We start from the raw sequence: 16822 nt of genomic DNA, 5'->3' as shown, positions 1-16822 counted from the left end.
TCATTTCCTGAATTTTTTTTTTGTTTGATTATTTTAAGTCATGTCTGACTCCCTGTGACCCTATTTGGGTTTTCTTGGTAAAGATACTGGAGTAATTTGCCATTTCTTTCTCTAACTTATTTTATAGATGAAGAAACTAAAGCCAAAATGGTTAAGTGACTTGTCCAGAGTCCTATAGCTAGTAAGAATATGAAACCAGATTTGAATTCATAAAGATCAGTCTTCTGATTTCAAGAGTGACACTCTATTCACTGTATCACTATGCTCAAGTTTTACTTTGTTTAAAAAAAAGAAAGGATTTTCTTGATTATTTTGGATTAAAACATTAGGAATGAAAAATACATTCTGGCATTGGATTCCTTAGACAAGGTGAATATACAAATGTATGCAATATACAAATGTATACAATTGTATGCAAATTTCTTTGAAGGGAACTGACTTGATTAACCATGATGAAGTTGGGAAAATATCATAAAGAAAAAATATTTTATAACGAATCTAATTTATCTAATTTATAATGAATCTAATTTGTAGTAACAATTTACCTTATTTTAATAATGACTTTTCTCCCCATCTAAGCTATAAAATTAGATAAATGAGCTTTTAGTAAAGTACTGTGCTCCTCCATGACAAGGATTTGCAGTAAATCCCTGCTCTCAGGTACAAGACAAGCCCCTATCAACAAAACAATGACTCCCTGCCTTAACCTGAAAGAATTAAGTCTTCATATCCCTAATTAGTTCATCTTTGCTAACTGAGTTACTGCACCCATCAACATATACCTAAATTACCTCAGTTGAGTTGCTCGTCTTCCTTTAGGGGGTCAGCCTGCTCTAGGGAACATGATCCCCCAAAATAACCTCTTACGCTCCTATAACTTCCTTTACTTCCTATCCCATCATTGCTTGTCTTCTGGTGAAGCTAGCCTCTTCATGGAGATTGTTGACTTCCAACTGCCTTTACTCTTTCTTTCCCTTAACTTCTACTACATTACATACACACACACACACACACACACACACACACACACACACACAAAAACACACACACACACTATAGTACTACTTAAATTAACCTTTTTGTCCCCAAAATTTCTTCTGGGTTAGAGTCAATCTTTTATATGAAATCTTTCATGTTCTGCTCAAACCTTTAGCTACTTACATTTTACCTGGCACTAATTTTGCTCATGATAACTATACAGACGCATCCATCAATGGAAATCATCTATGCTGTGTTTAACCATATGTATCAGTTCTATGCTAAATCTGGAGACACTAGTCAATCAGTCAATACAGATTGACTAAATGCATCTCCTATTTGCTTCCTTAGTAAAATCAACAATTGTCATCAATAATAGTATTATTAATGGTATAATAATAATAATAGCAAATGTTTATATTATATCAACTTTGTGCCAGGCACTGTTTCACACTTTACAATTTTTATCTCATTTTATCCTCCCAACAATCTTGGGATGTAAGTGCTATTATTACCTCTATTTTATACTTGAGGAAACTGAGGAAAACTAGTTAAGTAACTTGTTCATGGTCACACAGCTAGTAATCTTCTGAAGCTGGATTTGGATTTAGGTTTTTTTTTTTCTCCAGGCTTAGTGCTCCTTTCCATATGAAATCTAACTGTTTAAGCTGTGTGTGTGTGTGTGTGTGTGTGTGTGTGTGTGTATACACACATGGGTGTGTGTACTTAGAGTACTGCTGTTTTATTCTGTTCCATTAGATAAGAAAGACAAGAAAACTTCAACAAGAGATTTTGCTCATTTTTTACTTCAGTAGGATTAAAGGTTGAAAGCAGAAAAGTTTCCTGTAAGTTGGCAATGATGGTTGATAAGATAGACAAGAACTAACTTCAATTTTCTTTTGTTCCTCCCTCTTTCAGAGTCTAGAGCAGATTTTTGTTTCTTTGTTTTTTTTTTTTGACAAGTCCCAGCAATGGGTGGGGCACCTTGAAACTGGAACAATGCAAGCTTAGAGTGGAGAGGAATAATGGTCTGGGTAATTAATTCCCTGCAGCTAGTTTAGACTGTAAAGTCTTTTCTTAGTTGACTTGTTTGACTTGGCCACACATGGGATTTGAGAATTATGCAATAAAGGGCCTTTCTGTCTTGCTTAGTGGTCAGCTTGTCTTAATCAGAAAGGAACTTAAAAGAAAGAAGAATTGCTATTCAAGTCTTCCTTTTGCATGAGTAATGTATGATAGACTTCAGGATCATTTGCTCTGTGGAAGGTATTCTGGATGAGCAGGTTTCCAAACAGGATGGTCTAGTCCTGAAATAATTTTAAGTAGTTAAAACAATAACTATCCACTGGAAATCATCAATATTTGGGGTACTATGAAATTAATATTTATTTTCATTCTTATGAGTGTCATTCCAATACGTTCCTTAATTTCATTGCTTGACCTAGTTTGAGATAAGGATCATGAAAAAAAAAGGTTGAATAGTTGACAATATTAGAAACTGGTATTTATAGCTCATACCTAAAGAACCCAAGGCACTTTATTTCTATTCCCTGTTTAAGCCTAATAGCATGGGCAGATGTCATTATCCCTTCTTTTGGAAGAGCAAGCTGTAGCTTGTAGAAATTAAATGACTTATTAATGGACACAGAAATGTTGAATTCTGAAGACCAGTCCTGAACCTATGTCCTGGTTCTAGGGCCCACATTCTAACCACTAGGTCATATATTAATTAATTAGTAGCTCAATGAAGTAATAAGCATTTATTAAATATTTTCTGTGTTAGACATTGGAATACACAGACAAAAATGAGACATTCCCTGTCTTCTTGAAGTTTACATTCTAGTAGAAGAGAAAATGTGTATATATATATATATTTATATAAATAACATATTAGCTGTATAAAAATTCATAGAGAAGAAAGGCAGCTAGGGAAAGGAGAAGACTAGCATGAAAGTTGGTTCTTGAGATCATCTTGAAGGAAACTAGAGATTCCAAGAGACAGAAGAGATGAGGAAAAGCATTCATATCATAGGAGATATTCAGAGATACAGACAGGAAATATAATGCTATGAATGAGGAAGAGAAAATTCCAAGTTTGGCAGCACCTTAGATTGTGTGAAGGGTAGTTATGTGTAATAAGGCTGGAAAGTTTGGTGTGGGCTAATGTGTAAAGAGTTCCAAAGGGCAAACAGAGTATTGATCTTGGAAGTTATAAGGAATTGCCTTGACTTTGTTATTGTTTGTTCTTCATTCTCAAAAATGATCATATCAGAGAGGTGATACCATCACAGGTACATGGATTAGATTTGAGTGAGAAGAGTGACAGAGTCATCTGGGTCCAGTGGCTAGATGTGAATCAGGAAGACTGAGGATGGCTCTGTTTTCAAGACAATCAGAGTTAAATCACTTGCCCAAGGTCACACAAGCTAGGAAGTGTCAAATATCTCAGGTCAAATTTGAATCCAGGTCTTCCTGACTCCGGTGCTCCATCCACTACTGCACCTAGCTTTGTTGAAAAATGGAGGACTGTGTGTGTGTGTGTGTGTGTGTGTGTGTGTGTGTGTGTGTGTGTGTGTGTGAGAGAGAGAGAGAGAGAGAGAGAGAGAGAGAGAGAGACAGAGACAGAGACACAGAGACACAGAGAGAGAGAGAGAGAGAGAGAGAGAGAGAGAGAGAGAGAGTCAAAGACAGACAGACAGGGACAGAGAGAGAGAGAGAGAGACAGAGATAGCATTAGATAAATTGTAAAAATCTCTGACTATTGTGTTGAGGAAGAATGCTAGTGAAGAGAAAAGGATTTGTTTTGTTTTGTTTTGCATAGGATCATAGGAGCAGAGATTTAGATTGGAAGAGAGGTCACCTAGTTTAACCCTCTCATTTGATTGAAAATTAAACTGAAGCCCAGAGTGGTTGTGACCCAAAGTCACCTAGGTAGTAGCAGAACTCTAGTTCTCTAATTTTAAATATAGTATACCTTCCACTGAATTCTGTTGTTTAGTTACAAATAAGCCTGTTCTAAACTACAAGTGAGAGATAATGGTGATCTGAACTAGGGTGGTAATATCTGTTGTCATCCATGTTGTATTATGTATCTGTGTCAATATTTGCTAGCTCTCCTGTTACCATCTTTGCTTCACTACATCTGGGGCCATCTCCAGTCATCCTGATATATATTTTACCACTAGACCCAGATGGTTCTGGAGGACCAAGTGAGGCTGGTGAATTCACACAGCACTCCCTCTCATAAAACCAGTTCACTTGCATGTCAAGGCATCACCTTCCCAGAAGTTATGATACTTTTGGAGAATGAAGGACAAACATGTAAGAGTCATATAGTCAGCTTGCCTCTCATGCTTTCACTTCAGCTCAATCACTTGGAATTTTCAAGTTTTCCACACAGTAATTTTATACACAAAAATGATGTTAAATGTGTCCTTTTTTGTTTGTTTTTTTGCAAGGCAATGGGGTTGCATGACTTGCCCAAGCTCACAGAATGTCTGAGGTCAGATTTGAACTCAGGTCCTTCTGAATCTAGGGTCAGTGTCCTATTCACTGTGCCCTGTGATGGTTCTTTACCTTACTCTTTGTATAGATATACACCCACTTGTTTCACAAAGTAATGATTTCAGAATCATGAAGTCCTATGGTTTTAGACATGCTCTATCCTAACCAAGTTGAGTCATGTTAAGCCTGACTCCTGAGAATAATGATCATCTATTTTCCCACTAATAATATGGTGGGGGTTTTTGCCCTTTGATACATAAACATCTTTATTCCTTTAGTTAGCTGCTGCTTCTGAAATTATTTCCCATGAGCATGAAAGAATGTCAGTTTTGACCAGTGAGCATTAAATGCAACTTCCCTCTCAATCTTCAACATTAGATCCTTCATATTTTGGGGTCTTTATTCCTCCTTTTACTTCTTTAAAAGAAGATCTGAAAGGGGCTTTAAAATGTGATCTATCTATCTATCTATCTATCTATCTATCTATCCATCTATCTATCTAACCACTTTGATATTAGGAACATAAGATAATGCTGAGTTGTTTTTGTCCTGAGATTTCATCAATGTAAAAAATTCCTGATAAAATAAATCACTCCACTATTATGGATTGACAATTCATTTATAATTTGTAGACTTGATTATTGCCTGGGGCCCATAGAAGTTAAGAGCCTTGCCTTTGGTTACAGAGTCAGTTTTTGTCAGAAGAATTACCTAGACTCCTAGAGCATTGAGAGGTTGTCATACAGTCATTATGTATCAGAAGTAGGACTTAAATCCAGGACTTTTTGACTTTGAAACCAACTTTCATCTACTATGTCAAACTGGCATCATCAATATCATCACCATCATCATCAGCAGCAGCAGCAGCATCATTATCAGCACCACCATTATTATTTATCATAGTACTGCTATCATTATTATTGCTAAATGAGGACTGAGTTTGAAAATTTTAACTGACTGGGGAAGGAGAAATCAGGGAAGGCTTTATGGAGGAAGTAGAATATAAAATCATAGGATAAATGCATTTAATCAGACCTCTTCATATTATAAATGAAGAAGCTGAGGGCCAAAGCTTGCCTAATTCAAGCACAAGTCCTCTAAAAGCAATTTGTTTTCTCTAAAGCATTTTAAATGTTTCTTGTTGGATTTAAAGAATGGGTAAGAGATTATCAGGCTAAAAAGTAGAGGAGAGAAGCAATTCTAAACATTAGAAACCATATGAACAGAGGAATCAAAGTGGAAAGTCAAAGTCAGTTTAAAGGATAGTTCATATGGCTATAGAAAAGAGTGGGGATGGGGGGTGAATAACGAGTTAGAATTGGAAAAGCAAATTATGGAGAATTGGAGGATCTTGAATGCCAGGCTTAGGAGTTTTAACCTTGTTTGTTAAAGAACAGGGAATTGAAGATTTTTGAATAGGTGTATGACATGCACAGATTAGAAAGTGAAATTTGTCTTGAATAATTATCTTACCAGGTATTCCTTTCTCCCTAGTTTCATTTCACCAGAGAATTTGTTTTAACAAATTTTGGGGCCTACTAAATCTTCAACATATTACTTAATTAAAGATCTCTGATTTAAGCATATTACAGTTAAAAATAGCCATCATGCTTTTCCAATTGCATTCTTTGTTTCTGAAAAAATGACTACAAATATCAGACTAGGAAGAAAGTAGAATGGTAGAATCCAGGTGGATCTTGGACAGAGAAGAACATTCTTTTGCAGCAGGTGTCATGTCTTTAAGAGTATCAACAGGGAGGAATCTACTCATCAAAAGTTTTTATGGTTATCACATAGGATGGCAAGAGCAGATTCCTAATTGTTGAGGGATTCTTAATAGGTGTGAGGTACTCAGGATATCTCTGCATCATGCTTATTGTATCAAGCACTGGAACATTGCAGTCTCCACAATGAGATCTCTAATTATTTCAGAGAATTCTGTCTAACTATCCAAAGAAAGTAAAACATTAATGAAAAAAGAATACTTATATAATAAGTATATGTCTATGGGTAGCCAGCCTATAGAGATTGTCTCACAAATATATTTTAAACAGACATTGTAAGTGATCAAAAAGTTGGGTACAGAATTGAACAGGTGAAAGACTGGATTGTCTTTGGGAAGTTATAGAGTTCTTTTAATGATTCTAGATTTCTTCATGAAATTAGGGCTCACTTTGTCAACACTATGAGTAATCTAGTTAGGTCAATAAGGATTTATTACTTTGTTCCAGGCCATGGATTTAGCAGTAAGTATACATACAAAGAAAGGAGAAAATAAGGTCTTGTTCTCTCTGAGCTCACACTCTAATGAGGAGATCGTATGTAAATACCTATATACATATATATATATATATATATATATATTCAAATTATATGTAATCTCAGAGGGCATGGAAATAAGAGTGGGGGATAAGATAGAGGACCTTATAAAAGGTGGGATTTGAACTGAATATTGAAGGAAATCAAAGTAGCCGGGAAAAAGATGAGGATGGTTAAGTATTCTAGGTAAAGGGAAGAACCAACAAGAAATCAGTGTCTCTGGATTGTAGTATATATATATAGAAGAGAGTAAACTATAAAGGGGGCAGCCAGGTGGCACCAAGGAGGGAGTGCCTGTACTGGAGTCCATTTAAATCCAACCTCAGGCCCTTACTAGTTGTGTGACCCTGGGAATGTCACTTAGAATCATCTGTAAAATGAACTCGAGAAGGAAATAGTCTAGTATCTTTACCAAGAAAACTCCAAATGGGGTCATGAAGAGTCAGACATGAGCAATCAACAAAAGCAACAACAGCAACAACAAGTATAGAAGACTGAAAAAGGAAGAAGGAGTGAGGCTAGAAAAACCAAACAGAGGGTTTTATATTTGATTCTGAAGATAATAGGGTAATACTGGAATTTCCTGAATAAAGAGGAGAGATAACATGATTAAATCTGATCTTTGGCAACAGAGTGAAAAAGGAATTGGATTAGGGAGGGACCTGAGACAGTGAGGTCAACAGAAGTCTATTGGAATAGCCCCCTTTGATTGAGGGGACTAAAGTTTACAAAAGGCTATTGACTCAAGGAGGGGAGAGAAGGGAATATATATGGGAGATTTGGGAAGATAGAAATACCAAAATTTGATAATAGACGAGACAACTAGACATGTGGAGAAAATATGAGAGTAGTGAAGGATGACACCAAGGTTGAAAGGTTAGATGATTGAAAGGACAGTGGTGCCTTTGACATTAATAGGGAAGTAGGAAGGGGTGAGGATTTTTTTTGGGGGGGAAGACAGTGACTTCTGTTTGGCACATATTGAGTTGGAGGTTTCTAGGACATCAGATGTTACAAAATAACTGACTAGGAAAATTATTGAGCCTCTTATATAATAAGAATATGGGATAACTGGTGAGTATACTGCATATTCCACTTGCATGCACATCAGGATAGTAGAAAAATGAAAATCATATAGGTCAAAGGCTGTCTTCCTTTTGAAGAACTGGCAGATGTCTAGGTATGACTATGAAACTAGGTGTATCTGAAAGATCTTATAGACATAGCAATTGATCAGTCTGAAATTTTTCATTTCGTGTATTATAAAATTAATTTAGTAGGAAGCTTACATTCAAGACATTGTTCAGCTAAATGTAAACCCCAAAGTTATGAAAATGTGACAGAATATAGCTTTTATTTGGTTGACTATTTCCATTTCTTTTCTTTCTTTATTTTTTGAGACAATCAAAGTCAAATGACTTTCCGAGGGTCATATAGCTAGTAAATGTCTGAGGCTGGATTTGAATTTGGGTCCTCTTGACTCTGGAGTCAGTATTCCATTCACTACATGACAAGCTGCCCCAGAGCAGTTATTTCTTAAAGACTGATGGGAATTCCGCAGGAATCTCCCTAAACTGACTAGTAAAACACACACACACACACACACACACACACACACACACACAGAAATCAACAATCAAACCTACTTTGTTCATTTTTTGTTGTCCTTTTTCTAAAGAGATTAAAGTCATAAAGTCTTATAAAAAAAAAAAAGGAAACATAAAAGGAGAAGCAGCCAAATTGATATTGGATGTGAGAATTCTCAAAGCAATAATGCAAGAATATGACTGCTTATCTTCATCTATTTTTATTATATTTAATTTTAGTACTGTAGCCTTTATTACCAATGGTAAGAGTTCAAACAGCTGCCTCTTCTTTTCAATTTTAACGTCTAGCAAACAGTCGCTGAATTCCAAATGGAGAATACTGTCATTTGATTGGTTAGGAATTCTTGGATGAGGATAGGATTAAGGAAAAGCTTAGGGAAAGGGTTAGGGAAAAAGATAGGGATTTCATTAGTATTGGGATCTCCCACATGAGAAAAATACCTCCACCATTGTAGGTTGGCAACTTCTGAATCACTTATGGCCTTAGAGAATTGTTTAGTGCATTTAGAGATTAAGTTACTTATCCAGGTATACTTCATCAGTGTTAATTAGTGACAGAACTTAAAGCCAGATAGAACCTCATGACTCCAAGGCCAGATCTTTTAGTTACTCCACACTGTTTCTCAGTTCTTAGTCACTTGGGTATTCATTTTTAGCAAGATGATTTTCCTCCAGCTTTTATTATTTAACCCCTTTTGTAAGAAGTAATTAAAACCATTAGTACTAACAACAAAACTAAAAAAAAAAAACTTCACTCTGATTAGTTAAATATCCACTAGCTTTTGACTCAATGTGAGACAAATTAAGATCTCATTCCAACAGGCCTCCCTTGCCTTACAGAATAGTTTCATATCTTCTTTAATCTTTAACTTCTGAGGAGTTGATTAAAAAAATTAAACATGGCAAAAGGGGTGAGAGGATGAAACTTTTCCCTTCATGTTTTCTGTAGATATCCCATCAGTATTTCCTGTTTAGCTGAATGACCCTGTCCCTTTGCTGCCACTCCATCAATCTTACCTTCCCTTTCCTTCCCAAATAACTTTTTCTCTATGGGAAACACATATCGAAACCACTGAAGTTTTGCTTCAGATAATCTGGTACTGATGGAAATCTGTGTTCCTTCTCCAGGTCTCCTTTTGAGAAAACTTAACAGAGAAAGCCACACATTTATTTCTGAGACCCTGGCACCTGTCCAACAATGTGTCCACTTTGTCAAGAGCATCTGACTGAAACCCTTTATTATCATATGCTGGTGAAATGATTTGCCTGAAGGGGAAATGGGGCATTAATAAATGGAATGAATCGTGTATTGTTTGTGGCTTTCAATACACATAGAGTATCCTCTGTGTATCACTCCTTTCTAGAATCTCCTTTAAATTCCTACCTGGTCAGTAATCCTATGTATAAGAGCTAAAGAAATAACTTTGAATGGGCACACGTGGATCATTTCTAAACTTCCTCAGGGGAATTAGATGCTAGACTGGATCATAGAGCCCTTTCTTTGTGTTTTCCTTACAGGAACTAATTTTTACTGGAAATGACTACTTAGCATCTTAATGGGACATTCAGGCTCACATGCCCTTTGAACTTCTCTGCCATACATTATTTTGGTCTAGATGCAGTTACTCTCAATGAAAAGAAAGATATCCACAAGCTGATTTTTTTTCTTTCATAACAAAGCAAAAATAATGACATTTTAATTAAATATTATCTTTGCAACAACTATTCATTTATTGGTTCCAGGAAACACAGAAAATCAGTTCCTTTTTGTCATTTGGAATAGAAGAACCATTAGTAATAGAAATGGATAGATACTTATGATAGCTTACTTTCCTTAAATAGCATCTGATGACCTGCATTGACCATAGCTTGATTAGATAGAGAGCATTGTACTGTTATAATATACAAACCAAGAAGCAAATTTATATGTGAAGCAATGGCAAAACCCCTGTTTTTCAAATTATAAGTCTCATAATACATTAATTATCACAATATATCTACCAGGAGAAGTAAGGGACATTAAATAAAAATAAATTGAGATCTGGAATTTAGATGCACAATTTTAGCTTAAATAACTTTGAATCAACACAAAAGTTAAAAAAAATTCCATCATTCATTTGAAGAGAACAATGAGGATGTAGTCTAGGCTGCTTTCACAAAGTTGTAATTAACCCCAATTAAGACCAAATAAAATTCTGAAGTTAAAAACAGAAAAGAAAGTAAACATGAGGAATCAAGTTGGAAATTAGACTTAATAATGATAAATGGAGAAAGAAACCAAATGAGAAATTTTCCTTATTATATATTATAGATCACTGAGACAGAAAGAAGAAATAAAAGAAAAAGTGAGATGTCACACATATGGGAAGGTGAGCTATAAGACCCACAGAAAATTAAATTACCTCAACATTTTCAGGAGTTGTCTCTGCTACAAGCCCAGCAACTAATAATTTCTTTGCCTTAACAGCCATTTATTCTTAAAAAGGATGTAAGACGGGGAAGCTAGGTGGTTCATTGGATAGAGCACTGGCCCTGGAGTCAGGAGGACCTGAGTTCAAATTTGACCTCAGCTGGGGCAGCTAGGTGGTGCAGTGGATAAAGCACCTGGCCCTGGAGTCAGGAGTACCTGGGTTCAAATCTGGTTTCAGACACTTAATAATTACCTAGCTGTACGGCCTTGGGCAAGCCACTTAACCCCATTTGCCTTGCAAAAACCTAAAAAAATAAAAAATTTGACCTCAGACACAATAATTGCCTAACTGTGTGACCTTGGGCAAATCACTTAACCCCATTGCCTTACATTTTAAACAAAGGATGTAAGAAATAATGAGGAAAACTTTCATTCTGAACCCAGTTCTCACCCAGGAAAACTAGGTTGTTGAAGTGCAAACGAGGGGAATATTGGAAAGAGGTGGGCAGGGTATGCAGGAGAGAATAGGAAGGCTTCATCTGCATAATTTAGTATGTACCATAGATTTGGGAAGCATAGATTTCAAAGGGTTCAAAAAAAAAAGAACAGATAGATCCCATGGCATAAAAACTCTTAACAGAAGAGGGCTAGAAACTTGTGGAGTGATGCATGCATATAAACTCAAAGAGGAACTATTTCAATAAGAAAGAAAATGTCTAAAGAGGCTGGAATTCACCTAATAATTTAAAAATTTCAAAGACAAGAGAAAATATCAGAACAGAAGTACAAAAATGTGCTTGAAGGATAGTGTTAGAATGGTTAAAGCTTAAAATGAATTGAAGATGGAGAGGGAAAAAACCAATGGAGATAATAAAAATGATTTGCAAAGGTCTGTTGAGAAAAAATTAGTATTAAATATATGATAGAATCTATGCTGATATAGACAAGAAAGACACTGCAGGATTGAATAAAAGCAAATGACATTGATTTTCAAAAAAAGGTAAGAGAGGACAGTGTATAAACTGGAGTCCACTAAATTTGATTTAGATTTCTGGAAAAATTCTAAAATATTGAAAGAATGGTTGGTAAACATCTAGAAAAGAACAAAGAAATACCAATTCAATATTAAGAACAGATTATTTGTATTGTCTGGGGAATGGCCAAACAAGCATGGATGTTTGGAATATTACTATGTTGTAAGAAATGACAAATTTAAAAAAATTACAGAGAAGCATGAAAAAATTTCCATGAACTGGAGCAAAGTGAAGCAGAGTCAAAAAAAATAACACAAAATGATGATAACAATGGAAAAATGAATCATAAAACAATTAAAAATGAATTTTAAGGAGCAGGTAGGTAATGCAGTGAATAGAGCACTGGCCTGGAGTCAGGAGGACCTGAGTTCAAATCTAACATCAGATGCTTAATAATTACCTAGCTGCATGACCTTGGGCAAGTCACTTAACCCCACTATCTTACAAATAAAAAAAATTTTTAAAATGAATGTTGAGAAATAATAAGAGCAAGAATGATTCTAAAGAAGATGCATACAGAAGTCCACAACTCTGAAAGAACATGTATATTTTATATGTACATATATACTTTATATATATATATATATATATATATATATATACTTTGCTGATTGTTTTTTCTATTTTCATTTAAGAAATTATTATATAAAATGACTCTGGAAAGAGGAAAGAGGGAGGTCATAGGCTGTTACATTCTGATAATTATTTAACAACTTGCACTTTGAAAAGTAGTATATACTTTTTACTTTATTCTCAATTTTCTGTATTTCCTCCATTACTCTAAACAAAGAACAAACCAAGTCTTGTGTAGTTTTCTTTATTTCTGATAGGTAGACTCAGACATTGAATTGGTTTTTGTAAACTGAATTGAGCTGACTCCAGCACACTCCTGGTAAAGGGAAGGGTTTAGGCAATGTAAATACAAAAGATATCAGTAATGACTTATTTTGAAAAAGAAAATGATGTTTCAGACTAAGCTCATTTTTTCCCAGTTAGTAGTCTTATATTTCAGCTTCAAAAATCAGCAACTTACATAACAAATGAAGAGTCATAGTTAGATCAACAGGTTATGACAAAGATATAGAGGTTTTAATGGATATTAATGATACCTTGATATGACTCAATAGTGTGATATGATTTCTCTCTCTCTCTCTCTCTCTCTCTCACACACACACACACACACACACACACACACACACACACACAACTCACAAATACAAACGCAGCTAATATGATCTCAGACTGCAATAAGAGAGGCCAAGTGTCCAAAAGATACAGTTGATAGTTCTACTGTTCTCTATCTTGGTCAGCATTCAAACACATGGAAGAAAGGGGGGGAAGGGAGGGAGATAGAAAGGAAATAAACATTTGTTGGGTACCAGTGTTGTACCAGACTCTGTACTAATTGATTTACTGATATTATTTCATTTGATCCTCACAATTACCTTGGAAGGTGGGTGTTATTATTATTATCCCTATTTCATAAATGAGGAAAGAGAGAGAGAGAGACCAAGAGAGGTGAAATGGCTTGTCTAGGGTCACACAACAAGTAAATGGTGGAGACAGTATTCAAAAGCAGGTCTTCTGGACTCTAAGACATATAATCTCTATCCATTATTGGATCATATAAGGCAGTTATGCAATGCTTTCAACAATCACAGCTGCCCCTCTGCTTAAAAAAATCTTTCCTAATATTCTCATGGGCAAAGCTATTTGCAAATTATAGGATCACAAAATCTCACACAAAGGTCAATGGAAAGTTATATGGAGATTATAAACAGATTATTTGTAGCACCAATGATACTTACACATTGAGTTCAATGACAACAAGCAAGGACAAGAAGATAGGCTGGACATGCAGTAAGTAAGGGATAACAGATGGCTAGCCAAATGTACTAGTATTTGCAAAAAAATTAAAGGGAGCAGAGGATACCCCTGAGCACAATGGGTAGATCTTTTATGCAGCCTTTATGGAAAAAAATACTAACAAAGTCTGTGGCAATCTATCTTGGAAGAGGGAAACTCAACTTTGAAAAGATCCTGTATACATCTGAGCATCAAAATTATCTATTATTTATCACAGATGATGTCCTGAAGTAAGAACTGTGACCTTTATTTCTTTCCAATTTGATAAATGAAATAATGTGCATGTGTGCTTGGTCTGAGTAATGTGATTGCATGGAATAAAACATAACATAGATTTCCAAAATCTTGCTTATAAAATTGATGATAAAGTATTATGATTGCATTTTATAAATGAGGAAACTGAGGTCCAGGGAGAAAAAGTGATTTGCCTAAGGTCACAAAAGCAGAAAGCATTTGATGTTCAGTCCTGTCTAACTTTTTATGACCTCATTTGGTGTTTTCTTAGTAAAGATACTGAAGTGGTTTAACTTTTCATTCTCCAACTCATTTTATAAATGAGAAAAGTGAGGCAAATGGTATTTAAGTGACTTGAGCAGGGTCACACAGCTGCTAAGTAACTGAGACCAGATCTGAACTAAGGAAGATTAGTTAGTGTTCCTAACTTTAAGGTCGGTAATCTATCCACTGCGCCACCTAGATGTCCTAGTAAGAATTAGAGGTAGTATTTTTAATTAAAATTCTCTGACTTCAGAGACTGAATCTCTTTTCCTAAAGGTCAACAAGTAGTTAATAGAATAGGACAGAGATTCCAACTCATGTCTTCTGGCTTAAAATCATGTATTCTTTCCTCTTCAATAAAGCGACTGCCTTGATATTAAGAGGTTTTATGGAATTGTAGATTCTTAAAACTAGAATGGAAGATCACCTGCCATCCAGCTTCATTTGTAGCTGCACAGAAAAATCCCTTAAAACTATCCAAAAGGTTGTTATCTAGTCTTTACTTGAAGATCCTGAAGACTTTGGAGATAGGAAAACCTACTACCTACCAAGACTTGTTTTACTCGTACTCCCATAGAGATATCCAAGGATTGTTTTCTTTCTCTTTTTCAAGTATAGATGGGTATCCTCCTTGGAGCATGAATTGAAAGATTCATGATACCATCACATTCTTGAGTTTATCCTCCCACCTCCTCCATCCCTCCACTCTCATTAGCCAAGTACTGTTTCTGTTGTCCTGTGTACCTGGGTTTTCATCTGTATGGGGAGCTCCGGTAAGGAACTCTCTCTGTAATCAGTCCCTTCTTTGTCACCTAGAGACTTAGAGAACTGTCCGTAAGCACAAGGTGGTGACTTGCTCAGAGTCAAATGGATAGCATTTGATAGAAGCAAGATTAGATTCTAAGGGTCTCAGACTTTAAGATTATTCATGTATCATATCATCCTGCTTCTCATGCATACTGTTGTTCAAGAATTGGGGGATCATTTCTTCCTTTGGGTATTTCCTTTCTTTTAAAGGAGTGAAATGAATTTATCAAATATACTGACATTTTCCTTTTCAGTTTGCCCTAACATATTGGTTTTCACTCTTTCAATTTATGTCTCTGCAAATGTATTTTCTTTTCCCTTTTCTCCATGAATTACAATCAAATAGGAGATATTCTGGTACATGGATGAGCATCTCACTAGATCCTTCTGCTGCTATGAGACTTAACTCTGAATAACATAATTTAAGTTGCCCTAATGAAAATCAGAAATGAAAGGAATTTCGATGGTGGTGTAGGGATTTTCTTGTTTTGATAATGATCCAAGAATCATTTATTATCTGTCCTGTTAAATGAGTAGAGGAAGAAGAAACTGATTATAAAGTCACACAGTAGCAATATACAGTTTCCTATCTCATTGTTCTACTCCTTTTTCCAACGTCCTCTTAATATTGGTTGATTAAAAAGCAGACAACAATAGTAGCTTTATGAACAATTGGTTGAAATAACTTCAACTGGAAAGTAAATTGTTTAGAGTATATCAAATTATACACACACTATATGTAAATATAAACATATATGCAAGCATATAGTAAGTTAGTGTTACCTCACTTGAGAATAATCTTATCACCATATATCACTGTATTTGAACAGAAAACTAATAACAGAAGCTATTTTAATTGCTTCACCCATCATCAGCCTCGAAATATTCCTAGGGTGGTTTTACTGAGAAAATAATCAGGGTAAATTATCTGTAAACAAAGAGCTTCAGGTTCCCATGGGAAAGAAAAAGGCTACCTTTGATTCATCACAAATTATAAAAGAAAGTACTAAAGAATGGGGATAAAAAATTATTCTTTTTTCCCCCTGCCTTAATAAGAACAATTTATGTTTGATAATAAAAATTCATGAAAGAAAAGTAGCATACAAAGTATGTTCTTTTTTTACTACCCTGTGAGATAGGCAGCACAACTATTGTCATGCTCCCATTTTTTGGTTGAGGAAACTGAGATTTAAACCTCTGCTCTAAGCAGTGGCTCACTGGTCATACATCTGTTAAGTGTCAGAGCTGCAACTAATAAAACTAATTAGCTTTTCTAGAGGGATTGAAGGTCTGCAATTCATCATTTCATTTGATCTTAATAGCCAAGATATGAGGTATAACATTATTATCTCCATTTTTAAAGGAGAGGAAACTAAAGTCCAGAAAGGAAATCATAGAAATAGCATTAAAACTTATAGGATCTGAAAGACAATCTCTTCCAATGCCTTCAATTTACAGATAAGGTACAGAGATACTTGTCCAAAGTCCCACAGGTAGCAAGGAGCATAGTTTGAAGATGAACCAGAGCTGACAAGGACTCTTTCCCCTATTCTGCGACAAGTTCAGGATAGCTGAGGAAAGAACCAAATCTAGGTGTCTCTGATTCCCTGTCCATTGCTTTAGCCAGAGTCACAAAGTTGATTATCTGCAGAGTAACACCCTTTCCATTCTACCACAATGACCCTAAAGTCCTAGGGGTCCTTTCCTCTTCACTTTAACATTTTTATAATAATTTACTTTAAAATACTTGAATCACTGTGTACCTGATGATTGGAACATGTTTTCTTTTTTCCCTCCCC

Source organism: Macrotis lagotis, chromosome 8 (assembly GCF_037893015.1).
Source record: "Macrotis lagotis isolate mMagLag1 chromosome 8, bilby.v1.9.chrom.fasta, whole genome shotgun sequence".
NCBI lineage: Eukaryota > Metazoa > Chordata > Mammalia > Peramelemorphia > Peramelidae > Macrotis > Macrotis lagotis.
Note: the sequence above shows the minus strand (reverse complement) of the source record.